At 42.3% G+C, this 24,697-nt stretch overlaps 1 protein-coding gene and 1 long non-coding RNA gene across 2 annotated transcripts in view; one reads left to right on the top strand and one right to left on the bottom strand.

Moving 5' to 3' along the window:
• Nucleotides 1–24,697, bottom strand: part of Slc12a8 (solute carrier family 12 member 8) — a 116,377-nt gene that overhangs the window by 71,175 nt on the left and 20,505 nt on the right. The gene's annotated exons all lie outside the window — the stretch shown is intronic.
• On the top strand, nt 17,020–20,223 carry LOC139706778 (uncharacterized). Its single transcript, XR_011708428.1, has 3 exons — nt 17,020–17,083; nt 17,675–17,748; nt 20,026–20,223. It is a non-coding gene; the product is annotated as an uncharacterized lncRNA (long non-coding RNA).

The raw sequence follows: 24,697 nt of genomic DNA, 5'->3' as shown, positions 1-24,697 counted from the left end.
AACCAGGCCAGCCTCGTGCCAGGTGCTTTCTAAGACGCCAGATACAAAGGCAATAAGGGGTGAGTCCTGTGCTTGAGGCATGGTGACCCAGAAAACAATGACCTTGTTGCTTGGTCAGCTCTGTGTGCCTCACCATCCCAGGCTGCAGAGTCTCTTAGTTGCCTACCCAGCCCTTTAACTGCCACATGTTCCTTTCCACCGTCCCCTGTGCTATCTTTGGTTATGTTCAGAGATTCCGAAAGATGGCCCGATTGAGGTACTCTCCTCAAAGAGGATGTCCTAGTGTTTTTCACTTGGAGCACATCTCCTGTGTTGGGAAGCACAAGTTCGAGGAGTGAAGCAGGGGTGTCATATGAAGCTCTGCCCCGAGCTGTGCAATGGACACAGGAGCTAGAAGAGGGCTCCTGTCTCACAGGTGAGGAAACAGAAGGTGAAGTCCCCCGACATCACCCGTGGAGCTGGTGCAGAACCACCTCTCGCGATGCAGAACACTGTGTCTACAGGACCCCTTTCCAACACTACTTAGCAACTTCTCAAAAGTGTGTTTTAAATGCCACTTGCTACCTGCCCTGCTTGTATTGTAATTCAGCCAATAAATTGCACTGGGGCTGTCACAGTTAGCAACCATGTGAGCTTGATGGAAAGATGGACAGAGACCCCAAGGTCAGACAGGGTTCAAATTCTGGAACCCTGCCCAGAGCAATGGCACACACCTGTAATCCCAGAGGCTCGGGAGGCTGAGGCAAGAGGATCGTGAGTTCAAAGCCAGCCTCAGCCACTTAGGGAGACCCTAAGCAACTAAGTAAGACTCTGTCTCAAAATAAATAAATAATAAAGAAAGAAAGAACTGGGGATGTGGCTCAGTGGTTAAGCACCCCTGGGTTCGATCCCAATCCCTGGTACCAAAAAAATAAAATAAAATTCTGGCAGCCTGATTTATTAGCTATGTGATCTTGGGTAAGGTAGCCTCTCTGGACTCTTTTTCTAATCTTTAACAAAGGAGCAATAACTGCATAGGGACCCTATGGGTATTGTAAAGATAAAATGAGATGTATGATACTTAGCACAGGGCCTGGCACATTGAGAATGTCAATAAACATTAGCTATTGTTACCTTCTTTAGTCTCTATACAACCTTCAAATCTTTAATTTAAGACATGTATAGCAATGTGACTTGACCCACAACTTTTTTCTCCTCCTAATTATTCCACTTTACTTTTTTTTCTACTTACAAGCAGAAATATGCAGTATTTAGAGTTTCAAAAAGTAATACATTTTATCTGGGCCATTTGGTAAAGAATTTCTGACAAGGGCACTGTGAGATTCTTACCTAGCAGCAGACCTGGACATCTGACATAAACACCTGATAGCCTCTTACAAGTAAGTTTGAAAATAGTAAGAGCAGGGTAACAGCTCATGAACCACTTTTCTAAATCATTATGCTTATGTTTACTCCCGGGGGTGGAAGGAGAAAAAAACTTCATATGTTTTCAGAAAAGTAACACAAATTCTCAGAGAAGCAGGAGAAATTTCCCTTCATATCCCTAGACTCAGTATTCAGGGTGAAAGAGACTGTTGTTTGGGCGGAAGACTTGTGAGCAGACATTATTTTCACATGCAAATGATGGCCACATCAGGGATGATGCAGGCCCCAGGCCAGGCAGAGACCCCAGCTGTCCAGTCCCATTCTTACAATGCAGGCACGTGTGGCCGAGCTCCAGTCCCAAGATTAGGAACCCCCTGCCCAGCAATGGGAAAGGATGTGTGTGATAAAGATTAAAAACACAAAGCAGGCTGGAAACTGTGCAAATGAATTTCACTCAAAGAAGGCATTAGTCCTGGATCACAGACGAGGCTGGCCGGGATTTAACAGAGAAAGTGAAACGTTCAAGTTCATGTGCCAGATACTGTGCCAGGTGCTTTCTTCACAGCATCTCAGGTGGCCAGGCCATCAGTGCCTGCGACCACACAGGGGTTGACATGTGTGTCTACCCACAGAGACAGTAGTACTAGAAACACAAAGATTTACAAGAGTATCTTGGAATATTTTAATATCATTATTTTGGATCATAAACTAACGAGAAAAATCAAATTAAGGATCTTACTGGTGAAAATAAATTTTGTTTGCTAGTGTTTAAGGAGTGTATATGTTCCTGATGGTGGTGGTGGACAGTAGTCAGGGTGGGAGGAAGGCTGATAAGGGAGGAAATAGAAAAATCAAAAAGGTGTTTAAAAACAAATTAATAGCAGGACACAACAAGGCATGCCTGTAATCCCAGAGGCTCGGAAGGCTGAGGCAGGAGGATCACAAGTTCAAAGCCAGCCTCAGCAACTTAGCAAGTTCCTAAAGCAACTTAGTGAGACCCTGTCTCTAAATAAAATTTCAAAGAGGGGTGGGGATGTGGCTTAGTGGTTAAGAGCCCCTGGGTTCAATCCCTGGTACAATAATAAATAAATAAAACAAATTAAGAGAACAAGATCACAAAAATGGTTCCCAAATTGCATCTGGTCCCTTCTCTCTCCCATCCCCCACTACATCAGTCCAGGCTTTGTCTTCTCTTCCCTGTGAATGACCTCTCTGCTTTGGTCTTTTTGCATTTCTGCCCACACTAACCCCAGGCAGGGTTTCTCAGAGAAAATCTCATTCAACCACTTCCTTACTTAAAAGAAAAAATTACTGACCTTTTGCTCAGCTTTTATGACTTATGCATTCATGTTTCTTTTGTTTATTTGTTGATTTTCTAACTATAAAGACTAAGAAAATCCTCAGGATAAGATATGTCATCAAGCCTCTGTTCATATCACAGGTCATCTGGGACTTCTGAATGTTGCCACATCAGTTTTCTGGGGTGTTTTGTTTGTTTTTTGGGGGATACTGGGGACTAAACTCAGGGGCACTCAAACACTGAGCCACACACCCAGCCCTATTTTGTATTTTAGAGACAAGGTCTCATTGAGTTGCTTAGCACCTTGCTGTTGCTGAGGCTAACTTTGAACTGGAGATCCTCCTGTCTCAGCATCCCCAGCCACCATGGCATGTACTATCATGCTCAGCTTACATCAGTTTTAACTTTAAGAATACTATATACTACAGAGCTCAATTATGTTAAAAAAAAATTTTAAAGGGATGGAGGCTGGATGTGGTTGGGCACTTGCCCGGCATGCACAAAGCTCTGGGTTCTATTTCCAGAACTGCAATTTTTTTTTTATTAAAAAACATGAAAAGGGCTGGGGACATGGATTAGTGGTAGAGCACCCTGGGTTTCCCCTGGGTGTAATCTCTAGGATAGAAAAAAAAAGGCTATAATATTATAGCCTTTCTAAATTCATATTTTAAAATTCAACATGTGTGATAGAGGTTGTAACTCAGTGGTAGATCCCTTGCCTAACATGCATGAGTCCCTGGGTTTGATACCCAGAACTGAAAAAAAAATTTTTAAATGTATATTATTCTTGGTAAAAATTAATGAAAATTATAATTTAGATAAACTATCTAATAACAAATATGAATAAAAATATTCAAGCCAAAAACACTGGAAGGAAATATGCTAATTATCTTCTAATTTTCTCTGAATGATAGTACTCTGAATGACTTTTTGTTTTCTTTCTTTTGCTTTCCTTTATTTTTCAGGCTTTCTGGGATGAGCATGTATTGTTTTTGGAAAAAGCAAACTTTGCTTCATTCTTCAAGTTGACTAACTCCGCCTGGCCACAGGCTGAACCCAGCCCTGTCTGTACTGTCCGATGCAATCAGAGACCTTTGACACCTGTCATGCTTACAATGATTTTTGGGGATGCGGGCCATGAGAATTTGTTTCTACCCCAAGATCTCCTCATGCCCTATGACCTTCTTCCCTGGACACAGTCTCTGGACCAGAGATGGAGCCTGAGCCTAAGGTGACCACACAGAGGCTGATCCCAGGAGAGCCCACTGTCCAGGAGGTTTCTCATCAGACCTAGTCCAACCAGGTCTCTCTCTGGAAGAGAATGATGGCAAGACCCTTAAGGGAGGCAGCAGAGGGCCGCAAGTGCCAGCTGTGGATGTGATCTGATGGCAACAAGCTAACCTTCCATCCTCACCAGGGCCTGTGCTTCAAGCCCTAGGGGCTACACAACTGCTGGTTTCCACAGCTCTCCTCATCTCCTCACGTGAAACTACCATTGCAGCAGGACCGAAAGAGCTTCACTTCCTTACAGTCCCCTCTCATTCCCACCCCATCCCAGAAGGCTAAGCTGCACACACGCTTCCTAAAATTTTCCATGTTCTTTCTCCACCTGAGTCTTCACACACAATTCATTTCCTTGGTATGGTCCTCCCCAGTCCACCATCAGGTGATTGAGGGACTCCAAAATGCACACTGTCTTTAAAGACCTCTCTGACATCCTAAGGTCAAGGTCCATCCACCCTCCTCCACCAAAAATATGCATATTCTCCTTATAACATTTAACCAGAGTATGATGATTATTTTGGTTAAGGGAGAGACTGTGCCTTATTCTTGCATCTTAAATGTCCAGTAAAAGTCTGAATATAGCAATATTCAAGGAAGTCTTTGGTTAATTGATTAGAGTGGAAGAGAGAGGAAGTAAAGGTGGTGTGGAAATAACAGAGACAAAGGGACCAAGGAAGGACAAGGTAGAAATGTAAGAGTCAGGAAAAGGATGTTGGTAAGGCAGAACCTTAAAAGGCAGCAAGAAAAATCTTTTCAGGAATAAATGCATTTTCCTAAGTAGACCATTTCTCTGTTTATATTCAGTCCTAGCGAGCCCTGATGCTCAATGGGCTATTCTAATTTTTTTTTTTTTTTAGAAATGCTTCTAATATTATAGAAGTCTCATTGGACAACTTATGATTTTTTCTTTGATACTATTCCCCTGTATTTCAAGAATGGAATCAGTGTTTTCCCCAGAGCAACACCTGAAACTTGTTTCTGTATGCCTGCAAACACTCCAAATATGGAAGGAAAGTTCTTACAATAATTTTTCAGAAGGTTTTTCCATACTAATTCACAGTTTCTGACTGCTGAGATTAAGCACCAACCCATGAAGTTGTATCCAATGATAATAACAAAGACTCCCAAATATTTTTTATGACATATACATAAATCATACTGCAGCAGTCCACCAAGAGAAAAATACCTTCTTTTCCTACAATATCCCAAAAAAAACTTCTAAAAAAGTTCAGAGACCTTCTGTTGACAAAGTATGTTATGTGTTTTTACAAATAGTCCCCAGAATCAGAAGTATAATCCACATAGTGATGGCAGCCCTGAATACAGGGCTTTTAACTTTTCCAGAGCAAAAAAGACAATGATCCCTCATAGAAAGATATATTAATCTTTACTTTAGAGGTAGAAAAGTGCCACTTTTTGTGTATGTGGTTTGGGGGATTGAACCCAGGGCTCGTGCATGCTAGGTAACCAGAACTCTACCACTGCGCTACACTCTCAGCATTTTAAAAATTTTTTCTTTGAGACAGGGTCTTGCTAAGTTGCCCAGACTGGATTTAAACTTGTGATCCCTCTGCCTCAGTCTCTCAAGTAGCTGGGATTTTAGGTATGTATCACCATGCCTGGTAAGAAATGCTACTTTCTGAGGGGAAAAAGTAAATGAAATTTTCTAATTTACAAAAAAATTAAACATAGTTTGTTATCTAAAAATATTAATAGCAGATTGCTGTGTTGAGATGAAAGACTGAATACCTGTACCTGACTTTGTTCCCTCTCCAAATCCCACTAACACACAGCAAAGAGTATTTATTTTCATTTTATAAATATCATAGTTTTATACAAATGTAAAGCTGTGCACCTTCCAAACTATTACTCCAACACAGGCATTTGTTCAACTAGACAAAACATTTTTAAAATTTATTTTGAAGATGTACAAATACATTGAAAACCTAACTCCAACAAAGTTTAACTCCTACAACAGAATTTACAGATGACTACAATTTATATTGTAGATTGGTTCAGTTTACAGTTACATATATTGCCTTGTTTTAAGAAATATCATTAATCCTGGATGGATGTCTGACTTTGGATTTTCTTGGTGTGTTAGTTGTCTCTTTTTGTTGTTGTTGTTGTTTGTACCAGGGATTGAACCCAGGGTTGCTTAACCACTGAGCCACAATCCCCAGCCCTTTTTATTTTTTATTTTGAGACAGGGTCTCACTGAGTTGCTTAAAGCCTTGCCAAATTGCTGAGGTTGGCTTTGTACTTGTGATTTTCCTGCCTCAGCTTCGCCAGTCGCTGGCATTACAGGTGTGCGCCACCACGACGGGCAATTGTCTCTTATTCTGCGTCAATGGAACATATTCAGTGTTATCTTTGCCATCCTGCAGCCACATGGTGGCCCTGCACTTCCAGGAGCCACATCAGAGCAGGACTGCCAGGCATGGCCTCTCCACCACCACCCAGGAGGAACCAAGGTATAGTCCTCGCCTGGCTTCGCTTCCCTGATACACCCAGAAAAGAGGTTTTAAAAAGGATTTAAATCCACAAGATTGTGGAAAACAAAAGAGTTACAACAGACTGAAAGCCATAAAGTAAATGATTTCATGGTGCTGACATCAGGCCCAAGAAAACTGAATGTCAAGTCAGTAAAGGAAAAAAAACAAGACTGTGATTCACCCCACATAATTCTCTAAGGCCTCAGGAACTGGCAATGCCTAGTGTCTCTGGAAGTCGGGTCTGAGAGACAGTGTGTTTAAACAAGGAAGTCCAGGGTGGAAAGTCTCCAAGAAATTAATGGTGCTACCAGGCACCTGAGGCAAATCGACTCAGCCAAAGCAGAGACTCCCCCAGCCCTCTTCCCCTATGCAGCTCCCACAGCAAAGGCCACCAGACTCTCACCCTCCAGGTAGAGTGGAAGATTCCTCTCAGGAGAAAGTGAAACAACTTGAGAAGTATCTAAAAGCTATAGGGGCAGGGGTATAAGGGGTATAGGTACAGCACTGCTTAGCATGCCTGAGGCCCTGGGTTCAAGCCTCAACAACACACACACACACACACACATATACACACACAAACACACACACGTCTCAACATTCGCACTTAAGAGCAGGTCCCCAACTATTTGTTCACTGAGGTCCTCTAGCTTGTTACAGTAGGGGGCTCCAAGGAGATCCCCAGGAGCAGAAAAGACCTTTCTCAGATTTTGACCTCCCTACATCAAGAATTAAAGGATACATGAGTAGCACAGCAGGAGATTTATTATAAAGCAGAAAGTACACACTCCAGAATGGGAGTGCAGGGATCTTGGAGTCAGCCCATTTTCATCTGGGCTTTTAACATTTCTGCAGGGACAATAGCTGGGGGCTGAACTAGAGGTGGAGTAAGGGTAGGGTTATGGAATTTCACCCCAGTTTTCCTTGCTCTTGCGCATTGCCCTCACACGTTCTGATCATGCTGCTTCCTGCACTGCATGTCTCAATAGCATCCGAAGTCTCTGCTTAGGAGGGCGCCTCTAAATATTACAAAGAGGTGAGAGTCATTTCTCAGTCACCAAAGTCTCTATGCACACACTCTCTAAAGGAGCAGCTCTTCCAAGTACCCTGTGGTTATCTCAAAGTTCTGTTGCTTTTGTTGTTGCAAGGGCCCGGGCTGGGCTGCTCACAAGTTGTTTGTTCTGCTTATGGACATTACTTCCCAGAGACTCGCTGTTCTCTCTGAATCCCTAAATTCCTATCTCACCCTCACAGAGCTCAAAACTGATGAGATCCAGCTGTGCTCAGTCCTTCCAATCAGCTACCTAGCCTTCCTCCTAATTTTGAGCAGAAATCTAGGATCTGATAAATTCCTCTCAAACAATAAAGAAAAGGCAATTTAGAGGAAGCAGAAACTATGCAAAAATCAGAAAAACTTTTAAATATGTACATTAATAAATCCTTTGAGAGAGAAAAGAAGATTTCATCAATGAAGGGGCATGTTACTAAACTAATAAAAAGAAACTTTCAGGAAACTAAAAGGAAGTCTTAATTACTAAAAATACAATTGCTAAAATGACGAAATTAATATAAGTAGAATATCAAATTCAGGAAATCTCTCAAATAGGTAAGACATAATTTTTAAAATTATTTTAAAATAATTTGAAAGGACCAGTCTCAGGCACCCAATATCCAAATAAACAGAAGTGCTGGAAAGAGAGAACAAAAATGGAAAAAATAATCATCATTGAAATAATTCAAGAAAATTTCTCAGAACTGAAGGCTGAGTTCCTAGACCAGAAAGGGTTCATGAATGCCCAGCATAATATCAACAGACTGTCATTTTAGATACAATTTTGAAATTTCAGAAAACTAGGAGACTCCTAAAGCAAAAGAAATAAAATCAATAAATGGGGTGAAATCAAACTAAAAAGTTTCTTCACAGCAAAGGAAACAATCAATAACATGAAGAGAGAGCCTATAGAATGGTAAAAAGTCTTTACCACATGCATCTCAGATAGAGCATTAATCTCCAGGGTATATAAAGAACTCAAAAAACTTAACAACGACAATAAAAAAAAAAAAAAAAAAACCAATCAATGGGAAAAGGAACTGAACAGGCACTTCACAGAAGAAGAAATACAATCAATTAACAAAAATATGTAAAAATGTTCAACATCTCTAGCAATTAGAGAGGGGGAGGAATGATAGTAGAATGAATTGCACATTATTACCTTATGTGCATGTATGATTACATGACCTGTGTAACTCTACATCATGTACTACCAGAGGAATGAGAAGTTATACTCCATTTATGTATAATGTGTCAAAATGTATTCTACTATCATGTATAACTAATTAGAACAAATAAAATAAGATGTTTTTTAAAAAGAATAACAACAACAACAAAATTTCATACTAGCTTACAGTTATATATAAAGGATCATGAATCAGAATGGCTTTGGACTTCTCAACAGCCATATTAGAAGCAAGGAGACAAGTAATCAAAAATCTAAGTCCGGTGTGGTGACACACACCTGTAATCCCAGCATTTTGGGAGGCTGGGGCAGGAGGATTACAAGTTCAAAGCCAACCTCAGCGACTTAGTGAGGCCCTAAGCAACTTAGTGAGACCCTGTTTCTAGATTAAATATTTTAAAAGGCTTTATTTTATTTTTTTAAAATATTGTTTAGTTGTCAATGGACCTTTATTTTATTTATTTATATGCAGTGCTGAGAATCGAATCCAGTGCCTCACACCTGCAAGGCAAGTGCTCTACCACTGAGCCACAGCTCCAGCCCCTAAAAGGGCTTTATTTTTACATAAAAAAATAAAAGTGGTTCAGTGGTTAAGCGCCCCTGGATTCAATCCCTGGTACCAAAAAAAAAAAAAAAAAAATTAAAGAAAAATAATTTTCAACCTAGAATTTGATGTCCAGAAAAACTATCAGTTGATTGTGAAGATAGAATAAAGATTTTCAGATCTTTATTCAGTCATAGGATTCAAAAACAGGGAAATCCAAGAGTCAGAGAAAGGGGTGGGAGAATGGAGAGCAGAGATCCTGGGATGACTATGGTGAAGACAAATGCAAGGTTACTACCCACACTGGAGCAGTGTGACTAAGCACTCGCTGAGAGCTTCCATCACCAAGATCCCTGTAGCCACTGCACCCAGTTTTTAACCTGAGGTCAGAACACTCAGGCGACTCTATCTGGGATTCTGATCTGTTCTCAGTTTATCTTGATATGAGCTGATGAAACTGCTGCTCCCCCTTCTCACCTTGCTTCACCTCAGGATGTGTTGCACTCTGATCCACTTCCTGTGGGCCAGAGCTTAGAGGCAGAAATGCAGAGCAGCTCACTCCCCTAACATATCCTCTCCACACCTATGGAACCAACACTTTCTACAGCCCTTCCTGCTATGCTAACCCTGCAGAGATGGAGACTCATATGGGTCCTCAACAATTCAGAGTTGGTGAGGCTACAAGGAAAGGCAAGTTCAAAAACAACTAAAAGTCACACAGTGACTACTTCTGGTGGAGAAGCAATTGGGAAGGAACAACAGTTCTGGTCATGTTCTATGTCATTTTTAACCAGTACACGTTTTATACACACTCCTATGTTGAAGATATGTTGTGTGATAAACTAGCTTGGATTAATTCTAAATTTTAGAAGGACTAATGTTTTCCTCCAGGTTTAGGGATGAATCTCATCCTAACTTCTCTTTCTGCAAAAGTGCTGTACTTTAGAGACAAAAACCTTTATGGAGTAATATATCCATTCTATAAGACTTGAGAATACCATCAGTAAAGACTTTGTGAATCTCTGAATTTTTGCAATTTTAAACATAAATGGTGTTATGATTTGAATATGAGGTGTCCCCCCAAAGCTCCCATGTTCATGCAAGAATGTTCAAAGGTGAAACAAGTAGATTGTGAGAGATATAGTCCAGCCTACTCTGAATGGACTAACTGTAGGCAGGTGGGGTATAGCTAGAGGGGGTGTGTCACTGGGGGCTGCCCTAGAGGGATTCATCTCCCCTTGGCCCCTGCCCCCGCCCGCCCCTGCTTCCTGGCTGCCACAAGGTGAGCAGCACTGTTTCGCTACGTCTTTCCGCCATGATATTCTACCTCACCTTGGGCCCAGAGCAATGGAATCAGCCCACCATGGACTAAACCTCTGACACCGTGAGCCAAAAATAACCTTTTCCTTCTCTAAGTTGTTCTTGTTGGGTATTTTGTTCACAGAGATGAAAAGCTGACTAACACAAATTATATCATTTCATATAAACTGACGTCCTGTCTAAAGATTAAAATAAGTCAAATCCAGAAGTTCCAAATCTCTGGCTTTAGGCACAGTGTAGGGCCATCAGATCCTCAAGAGATTATAAAATCAAGAGCTGAGGCTACTTGATTCTCATCTCTACCATGACTTACCTCTCACCATCTCAGTTTCCCCATTTGTAAGATGGAATAATCATAGTATGTACTTCTCTTTGTAAGAATTAAATGAACGAATACATGGAAATAAGAAAAACAATGCTTGGCATATAGTACAGATTAGCTGTGGAGCTGGGTTTATGGCTCAGTGGTAGAGCACTTGCCTAGCATGTGTGAGGCCCTGGGTTCGATTCTCGGTAATGCATAAAAGTAAATAAAATAAAGGTCCATTGACAACTAAAAAAAAATATTGAAAAAAAAGGAAAGATTAGCTGTTATTAATATCATTATTACAGATAAGCAATTGCCTGACCATACATGATGACTATCTTTTTACAAAAATTCTTTCTATCCAAAGTTCCATGAACACGGGGTCTTGCTGTGCTCAATCCTCCTGTGGCTACCTGGTGTCTACAGTTTTTATGATCTTTCAACCAGCCACTAACTGCAGAGTGTGGAGAAGCAGGTGGTGTTTGTTACTACTTATCTTAGTCTTTTCACACTCGGGATAAGATATGGATCCCTGAAAGGTGCCAACTTAGTTTTGCCTCTGCCACTCATCAGGCCCCCCTTATAGGAAGTAGAGTCTGAGGTGTGTGACAGCTCACTGTAAACACAGGTGGAACTCAGGGCTGCATGGTGGCACAGGGCAAAGGGCACTGGATTAGGGGTCGGGAGAACTGTGTTCCAACAGTGGCTCTGTGTGACCCAACTAATGTCACTTGACCTCCCTGTGCTCCCACATAGAATCAGGCACATCATCCAGATTCCCAGATTCTTGGACTCGTAAGTGCGTATTGGTTCCCCCTTAAATCACATATAATTAATGCAGGGGAAGGGAGGTCAGCCGCAGGGCAGCGAGTCTCCTGAAAACACAACTAATCATCCAAATCTGACTTCAGGGCTAGCGCTGGCCTGCTCGGGTTTCCCATCCCCTTGTCTAGGCAGAGCCCACAACAATGTTATCACTTTTTAAAACATATGCCTAAACTCATTCCTATTCCAGACAATTGGCAGGTGCCCAGTTAATAGATTATTCCACCAGACAGTTGAATGTGTTGGCCATTGATCAAAAATGAGATCACCATAATCCTATGTGCTAAAACTGGAAAAGCCTGATGAGAAACAATTGTCTATTTTTTTTTTAATGAATAGAAATCTATATTCCCATACCATATCCCTCAATTTGCCTTGCCTGGTGCCTGATTCAGGACTTTGTTCAAGGTCGCTTGGTTTTGTTCTTTGGCCCCATATGCTAGGAGTGTGACAGTTCATGTGGGTTTCACATCAACAAATCCCCAACCAGATTCCAGCTGATCTTCAAGAATTTCTGACCAACATCACCAGATCCCTGGTCTTTCTCTCAAACCTGCATAGTTGGAAGGAGCAGGTCAGGAAGGTCCTTGTTCCAGCTATCTGGATTCTCATTTAATTTAATTTACACACATATGTTCAGGGGATACAAGTAAAAGAAAGCTCAGGTACTGAGAGGAAAGGAAGGTTCTAGGGTATGCAGAGCTGTTGTTAGCAGAGGCTGTGGCGCCTTTCCAGCACACAGGCATTCACAGGCAAAATTCACCCCTGACCTGCGTTAGGTAAGACACCTACAGATTTTACCAGTGACTCATCCACGCTCTTTCATCAAGTCTTTGATGCCTCCCTAAACATCTCCACTCCTTCTAAAAGGATAAGAGAAAGAAAGAAATCCCAGGAGGAAAACTTTTCAAAGCTGCAGTTTCTTCTCAGCTACAACCCTTCCTTCCTTCCTTCTTCCCAAGAAGGTCTGACTGAACTTGCAATTGGACCCCACCCTGGGCCAGGCCCTCCACTCAGGCATTGTGCGATCCGCTGCCAGCTGCCACATGTGCAGACAGAATACCTGAGAACCACTGCCAAAACAGGAAGGTTGGCGCCTCTCTGGAAGGAGGCCTGGGGAGCATCCGTTGCCCAGTGACTGCAGATAAGAGGCCAAGGGGCTAGCACACCACACCTCTGCTGGGGCTCCAGAGCTCTTCCCTGGTACTTTCTTCATCCTATGGGATTCATTTTTTTATTCACTCACTCAACAAATGCAGAAGGCACCTACTGTTGTGCTGGTATTGGGGGGACAGAGAAATGACAGATATATCTCTGCCCCCTAGGGCACTCATGTAGCTGTGACAGGCCACTCAAGGGACAATTGTGATACCTCAGACTCCTCTGAAGCCCAAAGGAACCACCTCTCTGCCATCCCAGTGGTGAACCCTGCAGATTGTCATCACAAACAAAGCAAATGGGGGTAGAAGCAAGGGGGACAGGTAGAGGGTCATCCCCATCTCCCTAGTTTCCCTCAGCACCAGCAAGCCTCCCCAGATTCACATCCAGTTTCTGGTCTCAAGAACTTGTCTTGGGGCTGGGGTTGTAGCTCAGTGGTGGAGCATTTGCCTAGCACATGTGGGGCACTGGACTCGATCCTCATCATAAAGAGGAGTAAATAAAATAAAGGTATTTGTCCATCTACAACTCAAAAAAAAAAAGGAAGGAAGGAAGGGAGGGAGGGAGGGAGGGAGGGAGGGAGGGAGGAAGGGGTACAGACGAACTTGTCTTATTGCAGCCAATTGGCAGGCTGGCCATAGGAATTGATGTATGTTGAACCCCAATTTAGTGGATAAAGACACCCACAGATTTTATCAGTGGAAGGCAAAACCTTCCATGCTTCCCACCTCTGGATCCTCCAAAAGCCTGCCCATTACCAGTGTCTATAACAAAACAAGTCTTCAGCAAGATGATAAGTAACTTTCATACTTAATAGTACAATTTTTGCTTTACAAAGATGAATTAGGACAGTAACAGGAAGGTTGGGAAGAAACCCCCACACAGTAGCTAACTCCAAGGATCCAGCCACAGATAGGAGCTGAAGGAAAGAGATCAGAGGAGGAAACCAGGAAATGAGAAAGGCAAAAAGGAGTCCCGGAGGCTGGAGAGGAAGGGGGAAGGAATAAAAGACAGGAGCAGCGTACAACAGGGCTAGAGATGCCACTTGTTCCCGTCTAAAGTATTCTCCAGCTTCTTCGAGGATTTGCTCCTCTCTGCTGTTCCAAGAAGGGGCTGGACACTGTGGCCTCTGCTGTTATTCCCCACTCCAAGGCACTGCTCCTGATCTCTGAGGCAGGGAGAGCAGCCCTGCTCGGCCCCTGCACAGTCATTTGCGAGGGTCACTGTGTTCGTGTGAAAGTCTTTACTGCACACACCACCCGCCCCACAGCCCAGGAGTAAAATGTAAAGGCCAGGACACCACAGACTTCTTACACACAGGAGCTCACCTTTCCTCCTAGGACCTCCTTGGGCAGAGGAAGGGCTGAGCAAGCTTCCCCAAGAACAAGGCTCTCCAGCCCTCAGGTCAGAAAACAGTCAGAATCACAACTCCACACAGAGGCCATCGTAGGCACTGCAGGGCCCTTCCAGGCAGGCCTGGCCACAGCCTGGGAAGCCCTTCCTGGCAAAGCCGGAAGGCTGCCCTCCCTCCACAGGGGGCAAGGAGCTGGCCTGGATGATGATGGGACCCAGCCATTGCGGTAACTCAGCAGGCTCCTCTTAGGAGGAGAGCAGAGCTCCAGGGAAGGCAAGACAGGGCTGAACCAGAGGCCTGGCATGGCCATCTTTCACTTAGTAGGTCATTCCTTGAACAAACATTTACCAAGTCTCTCCAGTTGCCAAAGGACCCAAGCCTTTGCTCTGCACAAGTTCCAGGGGAGCTGGTGTTCACTGTACCTGCGCGGAAGAGCCACCCGAGGAGCTTCCACGGCCTGCTCTAGGGGGAGGAATCTTACTCTTTAGCTACCACTGTGTATGTTTATTTTCATCAGAGAGTTTGTTCTGTTTTGTTTTTAAAATACAGAATAGTGCAAAATGCCTCTTCCTGGGAACTAAATTCCATCTTCCTAAATATGTCTGTTTCCCCATCAGAATCAGCACTTTCCCCAACAATTCCAGTCCTCCGGTTACTCTACCTACCACACTGCCTACAACTGTATCCCCAGCCCCAGCCACACCTCAAGCTCACATCACTAGCCTATCGGTCACCTCCATGTGGCCTTGCTGAAACTCTAAGGCGGACCTGGCCATCTCCCCTACACCTACTCCTGCCGCCCTGTTTCCCCCACCCCCATCCAGTGCCTGAGGCCCCAGCCAGCCAGCCCCAGAGTCAGTGCTGTCTCTTGCCCTGCTCCACCCCACACCCACAGGTCTCATCTCTTGCCACCCGCCCTCCTTTCCCAGCCCCAGAGGCTCCCCAGGACTATCTCAACAGCCTCCTTCCTGCCTCTGCTCTTGGTCCCTATCCCACATCATTTTCCACACTGAGGCCAGAGAAATCTAAAATCCAAAACTGGCACCCACTTCCTACTGTCCTGAGAGAAAGCTCAAGGCCCTCAGTGCAGTGGACCGGGCCTTCCCTGAACTGGCTCTGGGGCCTTTCTATCTGCCTCTCACCACCAGCCCTCCCTGTTCCCCCGGCACAGCTGGCCCTCCTGCTGCATAAGCTGCCCTCCCTGTAGGCCAAGCTTTCTTCTTCTCCTCTGGTTAAACTCTGACTCCCTAAACACTCGGCTCAGAGAGAACCTCTAGAAAGACTTTCTTGACTCTCCAGCTATGGTAGGAGTCCCAGGGATACCCAGGTCCCTGTGCAAATCTGTCACAGCACTCCCCACTACCACTAACATGTCTGGGTCTCCCAAGACAGCATGAGCAGTTAAAATGAATGAAAGGCCACAGCGTGTGGTAACATGGAGACATCCCCAAGTCATGTTGGGTGAGAAAAGTAATTTGCAGAATCATTCATTCACCATTCAGTATTTTATCAAACAAATCCATGCAGTATAATTAAAATGTATATGAATTCTTTAACTGCTAAACAAAAGTAGTAATTGCTTGGGGCCATCTACATGTGGAAGAAAAATGAAAGGGGGGGGGTGCATGAGCCTCACTGTCAGTGGCTGCCTCGAGGAAAGGAGGGGTGGGTAAAAGTAGGGCTGAAATAGTATCTGTGATGTTTTATTTAGTTTCATTTTTTAATACAGCTCTCAAGCAAAACTGGCAAATAACTATTAAATTTGGATGGTAAATAATGGCTATTTGTTATATTATTTCCAACATACTTGAAATATTTTATCAGTACATTTTTTAAAAATTTAACAAGAAATCTGAGTGGCAAATGTTCTCATTAATGTCCCAGGGGCCTGGGCAGACTCCTGCAGCTGCTGACCCCAACAGGTCTGCATGGGCATAGCTGCCACTCTGAGATGGGCAGAAATACAACATAAAAAAGTAAATCTGATGTGTGTGTGTTTGTGTGTGTACTGTGTGTGCTGGTGGGGATTAAACCCAGGGTCTCATGCATGGTAGGCCAGTGTTCTGCCACTAAGCTACCTTCCCAGCCTTTTTTATTTTTTGTTTTATGAAAAGGTCTCACTAAGTTTCCCAGGCTGGCCTTGAACTTGTGATCCTCCTGCCTCAGCCTCCCGAGTAGCTGGGCCTGCACCACTGGGCTGGGTGCTCACTGTGCACATAGGTGGATAGGAGAGTAAGTAAAGGGAGGAGGGAGAAACAGAGGGTGTAAACTTACTTGTGTTTAATTCAAGATGGTGCTCAGATACCCAAGCAGAGATCCAGTAGGAGCTGGTCACATGGGAGCGGAGTTTGAGAAAGCTGAAGAAGCAGGTGGACCAGGGCAGTAGTGGTTGAGAAAGGTCCCCTCAGATGAGAGAGAGCAAAGGGGAACACAGGGATATCAGAGGACTGCGCCCTGTGCTCTCCCTGCCCACATGAGAGGACAGGACCACCAAGAAGAGAGGTAAGAAATGGGAAGAGAATTTCAAATCAGCATGGGTGGTCAATGGTGCAGAAGAGGCGAAGAATCAGAAATGAGCACAAGTCCTGGATTTGGAGATCAAGAGTCCCAGGAGCCTCAGATAGAGAAATTTCAGCAGCAACGAGAGGCAGGCATGCTTGCTTACCCCCTTTACAGTTCCCAGCACTGACACTGACCTGCATGAGCCAAGCGCAAGCAGAAGCACTTCCCACCTGCTGGATGCAGCCTTAGATGAACTTGGCCCTGCTGAGCTCTGTCCCACTAACCCTTCTCATAGCAAGTGACAGAGCCACAGCAGAGCAATGTGCTGGGTGGACGTGCAGAGAAGGACACCACAGAGAGAGGCTAGGCGGCTGCCTTCCTAGATAACCAAAAAAGTAAGCTCAGAGACGCACGATTTCATTTTCAAATGCAGAACACAGAATTAAAATGGGCCACATGTCACTTTATTTTCTAAAATGTATTTTCTCTATATTTGCCTGACTTTTATGGCAATAAGATCATTTTGGCATAACACTCATCTTACATAAATGAAAATATGAGCCAAAAAATGGCATTTTAGGAGCATTAAGCCCAACAAATGCGTCTTGTTTAAATTGTCAAGCTCTTGAGCTTTTTATAGTAATGAAGCTCTGCGTCTTCACGGAGTCTTGTGCCGTGGGCTGTGGTGCTTGTTTTGAAAAAGACAAGAAAGGAGGTGGAGAAAGGAAAAGGGGCCCGTGCTGCCAGTCTGCGGGGAAAGGAGTTGGGAGGAGAAGAAATAGTGGTGATGAGGAAGACCCGCAGTCATGAGACCTGGAGATGAAACGAGAGGCGAGACACTAAGAGGATGGCATAGAGAGAGAGCTTGAGATGGAAGGACGCAGTGGAGGAGAAGATGCGGCAGATGACAAACATTGGACTAAATAAAAGTCTACAGCCTAACTATGAGGCCTCCAGCCTCTCCTCCTACCTTTTCCTGTTCCCAGAACTGTGGCAGCCACCCACATCCCCGGAAGGAGATTAGAGAATTCCTCTTTGGAAAACACTAACTGCACCAGAGGTAAGACCTACAGAAACTGACTGTATTAGTCTATTTTCTTTTACTATAATAAAATACCCGAGGCTGGGTACTTATAAAGAAAAGAGGTTTATTTAGATTATGGTTTTGAGGGCTGAAAATACAAAATTGGGTGGCCTCATCTATTCGGCCTCTGGTAAGGGGCCCCCTTGTTGGATCACAACATGGCAGAAAAATGGAAAGGGAACTGGCTGCATACAGAAGGGGCCAAGTACATGAGCTGGTTGGTTAGTTGGATGAATGAAAGGATTTATTTGATTATTCATTCATCCATTTATATGCTGCTGGGCATTGAACACAGGGCCTCACTAGGCAAGTATTCTACCACTGAGCTGCACCCCAAGCCCTGATCTTACTTTAAACAATCCACTGTCATGACAGCTAAATCCTTTTGGAGGACTAAGCCCCTTGTGACCTAACTACTCTTCACTAAGTTCCACCTCGAACATGTTCCACCACCTTTCAATATCACTATACTGGGCACTAAACTTCCAGCATGGGGACCTTTGGGGGACAATCACATCCACACCATAGTGCTGACACCTGGGAGTCTTCCCAGCAAACAGCCCAGTGTGCACAGGATCACCCACTTGCCAACTGCCCTGCAAGCAGGGTGTGCACACGGCTCCCCATGTGCTTTTAGTGCCTCATTATTAAAAAAGAATCAACAACCAAGGACTATCACACATCTGAAGAAAGTTGGCAGCAATTAACAGGGAGAATAAAAGAACAGAACAGAAGAATCTGGATGGGGACCGGGGGACAAGAGATTCACATAAAACTCTTGTATTTTATAGTCTAAAGGAGTCAGAAAGAAATATTATATCCATGAAACAAGAACAGGTTGTGATTTTAAAAATAACCATCAGAGAACAAGGATCTCTTAGCAATTAATGATAGACAAAAAATGAAGTAGAAAGGTAGAAAGCAAAGTCGAGGAAAACTCCCATAAAGTAAGGAGGAGGGAAAATATATAAGCTACACAAAAAAGAAGATTTAAAAAATAATAATAATAATAAAAGAAGGTTCAAACCAAGAGTTCCAACATGTAACTATGGTAGCAGTCCCCTCTTATCCACAGGGGACTCTTCAAGGATCCCCGTGGACACCTGAAACTGCAGATACTGGTGAACCCTATGGATATTATGTTTTTCAATACACACATGTTATGGTTTGGATATGAGTGTCCCCCCAAAAGCTACTGTGTTATTGCAGGAGATGAAATGATTGGATTGTGAGAGTATAACCTATCAGTCACCCTAGTTTGAATGGTCTCACTAGGTGGTAACTGTGTGCAGGTAAGGGGTGACTGGAGGAGATCACTGGGGGTGGCTGGAAGGCATACTCCCTTTTGCTCCCCATCCCCCTGTCTTTCCTGAGTATCATGAAGTAGGCAGTGCTTCTCTTCCATGCCCTTCTGCCATATGTTCTGTCTCATCTTGGGCCCAGAGCCATGCATGGAGTTGGCCAACCATGGAATGACCCTCTGAAATCTTGAGTCGAAATAAACCTTAGTTCCTCTAAGTTGTTCTTGTTGAGTATTTTAGTCACAATAATAAAAATCTGACTAATACAACATATCTATGATAAAGTTTAATTTATGAATTGCAAAATGAGATATTAACAAAAAAATCATAAAATCGAACATTTTTTCATTTATGAACACTTATGAGCTGGAATTATTTCTGGAATTTTACATTTTTCCACCCAAATTGTGGAAAGCAAAACTGGTTATGAAGGGACTAGTAGGGGCTGGGGCTGTAATTCAGGGGTAGAGTGCTCACCTAGCACATGTGAGGCCCTGGGTTCAATCCTCAGCACCACATAAAAATAAATAAATAAAATAAAGGTCTGGTGTCCAACTACAACTAAAAAATAAATAAAATAAAATAAAAAAGGACTACTACAGTCAGAATTCAAGGGGGAAAAAGTAGAAAAACAAAACAAAGGGGAAGAAATTATCCAAGAAATAACCAAAAATCCCAGATTGAAAGTGCCCAGGGCAATGAATCAAATTTTTGACATGAAATTTTAGAATATTGTGGGTAAAGGGAATACCAGGACTACTTGGAGGAAAAGAAACAGGTTACCTGTCAAGAACAGAAATCAGAATAACACCGAACTCCTGATGCCACTGAATCAGTGCTAGAAGATGAAGTGAGAATGATTCCAAAATTCTATGGGAAACTATTTTCTACCTAGATTTTTATATCTCCTGTCAATTAAATTGAAGGTAGAAAAGCAGTATTTCTACCGTAGGCAGAGAGGATGATCTGCGATCCAGAGAACAGGGAGCAACCCCCGGGAGCAGTGAGGGTGAAGACCCAGACTCTGAGATCATCCGTCCATGAGAAGCAATGCTGAGGAGAGACTCTCCCACAAGGAGACCCTAACAGAGGGATCACTGCAGAAAATGCCTGTAAGTCTTTGAAAGCCCTATGGAACATCTTTTAAAATGGTAATAAAATTCTAGAAAATAAAGCAAGTAAAAAACAATGGAATGTAGTGGTTTAAGTGGTGACCCCTAAAAAATGTCCACCCCTAGGAAACTACAAATGAGACCATATTTGGAAAAAGGGTCTGCAGTTTGCAGATGAATTTAGGGACCTTTAGGTGAGATTAGCCTGGATTACCTAAATCGGACCTGTTTCCAGTGACGAGTTGTCCTTACACAGCACACACAGGTGGGAGGAGAAGGTCACGTGGAGCAGAGGCTGAGGAAGGAGTACCAGGAGTACCTCTAGGGCCTTCCAGGGAGACTGGCCCTGCCTGACACCTTAGATTTCAGACTTCCAGCTCCAGAACTGAGAGAGAATAAATTTCTGCCGTTTTAAGCTCCTACGGTTGTGGTAGTTGTTGGGGCCGCCTTAGGAAACTATTACATGAAGTGTTCAATTGCTTTCTCTCTCTCTCTCTCTCTCTCTCTCTCTCTCTCTCTCTCTCTCTCTTTCTTACTGTTTTTCTGTCTTTCTTTCTTTTTTCTTTTTTCCTTTTTTTTTTTTTTGTGGTGCTGGGGATCAAACCCAGAGCCTTGTGCATGTGAGGCAAGCACTGTGCCAACTGAGCTACATCCCCAGCCCCTGAAGCATTTAACTTCAAGAAAATCCAGAAAATATATAAGAAAACAAGCAATCAGAGTACCCAATTTGGCTCAAAAATGAATACTTTTATGTACATATATTACTTTCATTACCTACTAAGTCAATTTTAAAAGGACATGTTAGGGAAAAAATTCAACATATATAACAAACATCATCTGTCACTTATGAAAACTAAACAAATATTTGTTCTGTGTGGATTAATGGTTAAGGTAGAAGAGCTTCTGTAAATCATTAAAGAATAAGATAACCTGATGGAAAAATAGGGAAAGAGTATAGACAATTCAAAGAAAAAGAAGCATAAGTGGCAGTAAAAATATGAAAAAATTATCCTTATTAATGATTGAAAACAAATTTAAAAGATCACCTTTTTCCCCCCCACCTATCACAAGACAGAAATCTAAAAGATTAAACCTACCTAATAGTTTCCAAGATATGGGGAATCAATAACGGTTTATGTACTATTAAAGTTCAAAATGAAACAACCTTATTGAAAAGCCATTTGGCAGAATCTAACAAAATTGAAAATGTGCTTGACCTTTGTTCTATGAATTCTATTTATAAGACTTAATCCTGCAAAAATAAGCTCCAACTTTGGTACAGCATGTTCACATCAACATTTGAAGCGACCACACTAGAAAAATATAAATAACTACCAATGAATGAGCCTTTAATTATATAGAATTTTAAATTTGTAAAGTGGAATACCTTGCAGGGGTTGAAAAAGGATGAGTATCCTAAACATACGGACATTGATATCCACGATATGGAACAGAATGTGGGGGAGGGGGCAGTAGCAAAACAATGTGGAATTTAATTACATTTTTATAAAGAACTGTGCTGTATGTGTTTATGTGCGTGCACATCTGTGTATGTGTTCATGCATGTGTAAAGAACAGATTATAAAGACTTGTGTTCAGAAACGCCTGCCAGAGTGTAAGAGTAGGAGAATGGAATGAGAGGAGGAAACTTTTACTCTTCACCTTTATCCATTTCAGAATTTTTTTTTTTTTTTTTGGTACTGGGGATTGAACTCAAGGGCACTAAAACCACTGCATCACATCCCCAGCCCTATTTTGTGTTTTATTTAGAGACAGGGTCTCACTGAGTTGCTTAGCACCTCGCTATTGTTGAGGCTGGCTTTGAACTCAGGATCCTCCTGCCTCAGCCTCCCCACCTGCTGGGATTACAGGCATGAGCCACTGGACCCAGCCATTTTAGGATTTGTTGGTTTTTATAAAACAAGAAAACATTCATTCCCTTTAAACTACACATGCAGAGGAAAATGTAGTGTTCATGTATTAAAAGACAATTTTGTTCTGATTTTAAAATTAGTTACCTTGGCTTAAAAGTGTGCCTGCAAATTCACTGAAACTTATCCATTCGAAAGGTGGAAACTAATTTTCCTCCCTTGAAAGAAGACTCCGGGACTCACTCTAACACATAGGTCATGGGGGCAGTGCCACTAAGTGGCTTCTGAGGCTAGATCATAAAAAGGAGCTTTCGGCTGTGCTTTCTCTCTGATTGTTTACTCTGGGGGAAGTCAGTCAGCCCTTGTCTTGAGGACACTCAAGCAGCTCTCGAGAAGAACCACAGAGAAAGGCACTGAGGTCTCCCATCAGCCACCAACCACCACCTGCCAGCAAGACCTCCAGCCCCAGCTGCACCTTCAAATGACCGCAGCCTGGCTGACACTCAGCCACCAGCTAAGTCACACCCACATTCCTGGATCACAGGGAAGGCCAGAGATAAATAAATGTTTACTGATGTTTTATGCCACTAAATTTTCAAAAAATTTGTTTGATAGCAATAGATTATACACACACCAACCCCCCTCTGGAGAAAAGTGGGGAAAAAAAAGAACAGCAGAAGGTAACTTCCATCTTTTACCATACTTTCTACATTTTTTTTAAATTTAATATTTGTTTTTAGTTGTAGCTGAACAAAATTTATTTATTTATTTATTTATTTACTTACTTACTTACTTATTTTTATGTGGTGCTGAGGATCAAACACAGTGCCCAACACTGCCAGGCGAGTGCTCTACCACTAAGCCACAACCCCAGCCCCTACTTTCTACATTTTTACATTATATATTTCAGGATTTTTTGTTGTTGTTTTTGTTGACATTTTAAGAAAGAAAAAGAAATAAAGTTCAGCTTAATTGTATTTAGATTTTTTTTTCTGATTTAAAAAGCAACACTAGGGGCTGGGATTGTGGCTCAGTGGTAGAGCGCTTGCCTAGCACATGTGAGGCACTGGGTTCGATCATCAGAACCACATAAAAAGGAAAAGTAAACTAATAAAATAAAGTTAAAAAAAAAGAGCAACACTTGTGAAAAAAAAAAGAAGACGGAGTTGGAGGACAGGCACAAGCCAGCTGTAAGACATAGTATAAGGCTGTGATAATTCAAGTGGTGTAGAATAGAGAAAGAATGCACATACATCAATGGGACATAACAAAGCCAGACACAGACCCACATAAATACAGCTGACTGACCTTCTACCTAAGAGCAAAGGCAATTCAATGGAGACAGAATAGTTTTTTCAGCCTATGGTACTTGAACAACCAGACATTCACATGCAAATAATCTAGATATACCTTTCACAAAAAAAAAAAAAAAATCACTCAAAGTTGATCATAGACTTAAATGTAAAACATAAAACTTCTACACATCAACAACAAATTGCTAAGAAAGAAATCATCAAAGCAATTCTATTCACAATGTCTACAAAAATAAAATAAAATACCTAAGAATAAATTAACCAAGGAAGTGAAAGACTACAACGAAAACCACAAAACACTGATGAAAGAAACTAAAGAGGACACAAAAAGATAAAGAATTCCTATCTTCATGGAGTGAAACATTATTATAAACACACGACACAAAAAAATCTACAGATTTAATGCAATCTCCATCAAAAAACCAATTATATTCTTCACAGACTAGAAAATACAATCCTAAAATTCACATAGAAGCCATGTGTGATGGTGCACACCTATAATCCCAGAAAATCAGGAGGTTGAGGCAGGAGGATCACAAATTCAAGGCCAGCCTCAGCAACTTAGTGAGACCCTGTCTCAAAAATAAAAAATGTCTGGGGTATAGCTCAGTGTGAGAGTATCCTGGGTTAAATTCCTAGTACCTCATGTACATGGAAAACAATTCATTTCGAAAGACCCCCAAATAGGCAAAGGAATCTTGAGCAAAAAGAACAAAACTGTAGGTACCATACTATCTAACCTCAAAACATGCTAAAAAGCTATAGTAATCAAACTACATGGAACTGAATGCCATATAAAACAGACACATAAAACAATGGAACAGAATAAACATTCAGAAAAAAATCCACACATCTTCAGCCAACTGACTCTTAACAAGGGCACCAAAAATATCTGTTAGACATGAAGACCAATGGTACAGAATAGAGAACATGGACAAACCCACATAAAAACAGTTTTCTCATACTAGACAAAAGTGTCATAAACATACATTGGAGAAAAGATAGCCTCTTCAACAAATGGTGCTGGGAAAATTGGAAATCCATACGTAGCAAGATGAAATTAAACCCCTATCTCTCACCCTGCAGAAAACCCAATTCAAAGTAGATCAAGGACATAGACATTAGACCAGAGACTATGCGCCTACTAGAAGAAAAAGTAGACCCTAATCTCCACTAGTTGGCTTAGGAACTGACTTCCTTAATAAGACTCCTAAAGTAAAAGAAGTAAAATCAAGAATCAATAAATGGGATGGATTCAAACTAAGAAGCTTCTTCACAGCAAAGGAAACAATCTAGAATGGGAATAGAGAGCCTACAGAATGGGAGAA

Source organism: Marmota flaviventris, chromosome 8 (assembly GCF_047511675.1).
Source record: "Marmota flaviventris isolate mMarFla1 chromosome 8, mMarFla1.hap1, whole genome shotgun sequence".
NCBI classification, from domain to species: Eukaryota; Metazoa; Chordata; class Mammalia; order Rodentia; family Sciuridae; genus Marmota; species Marmota flaviventris.
The sequence above is the reverse complement of the archived record's forward strand: the minus strand, read 5'-3'. Positions and strand labels throughout refer to the sequence as shown.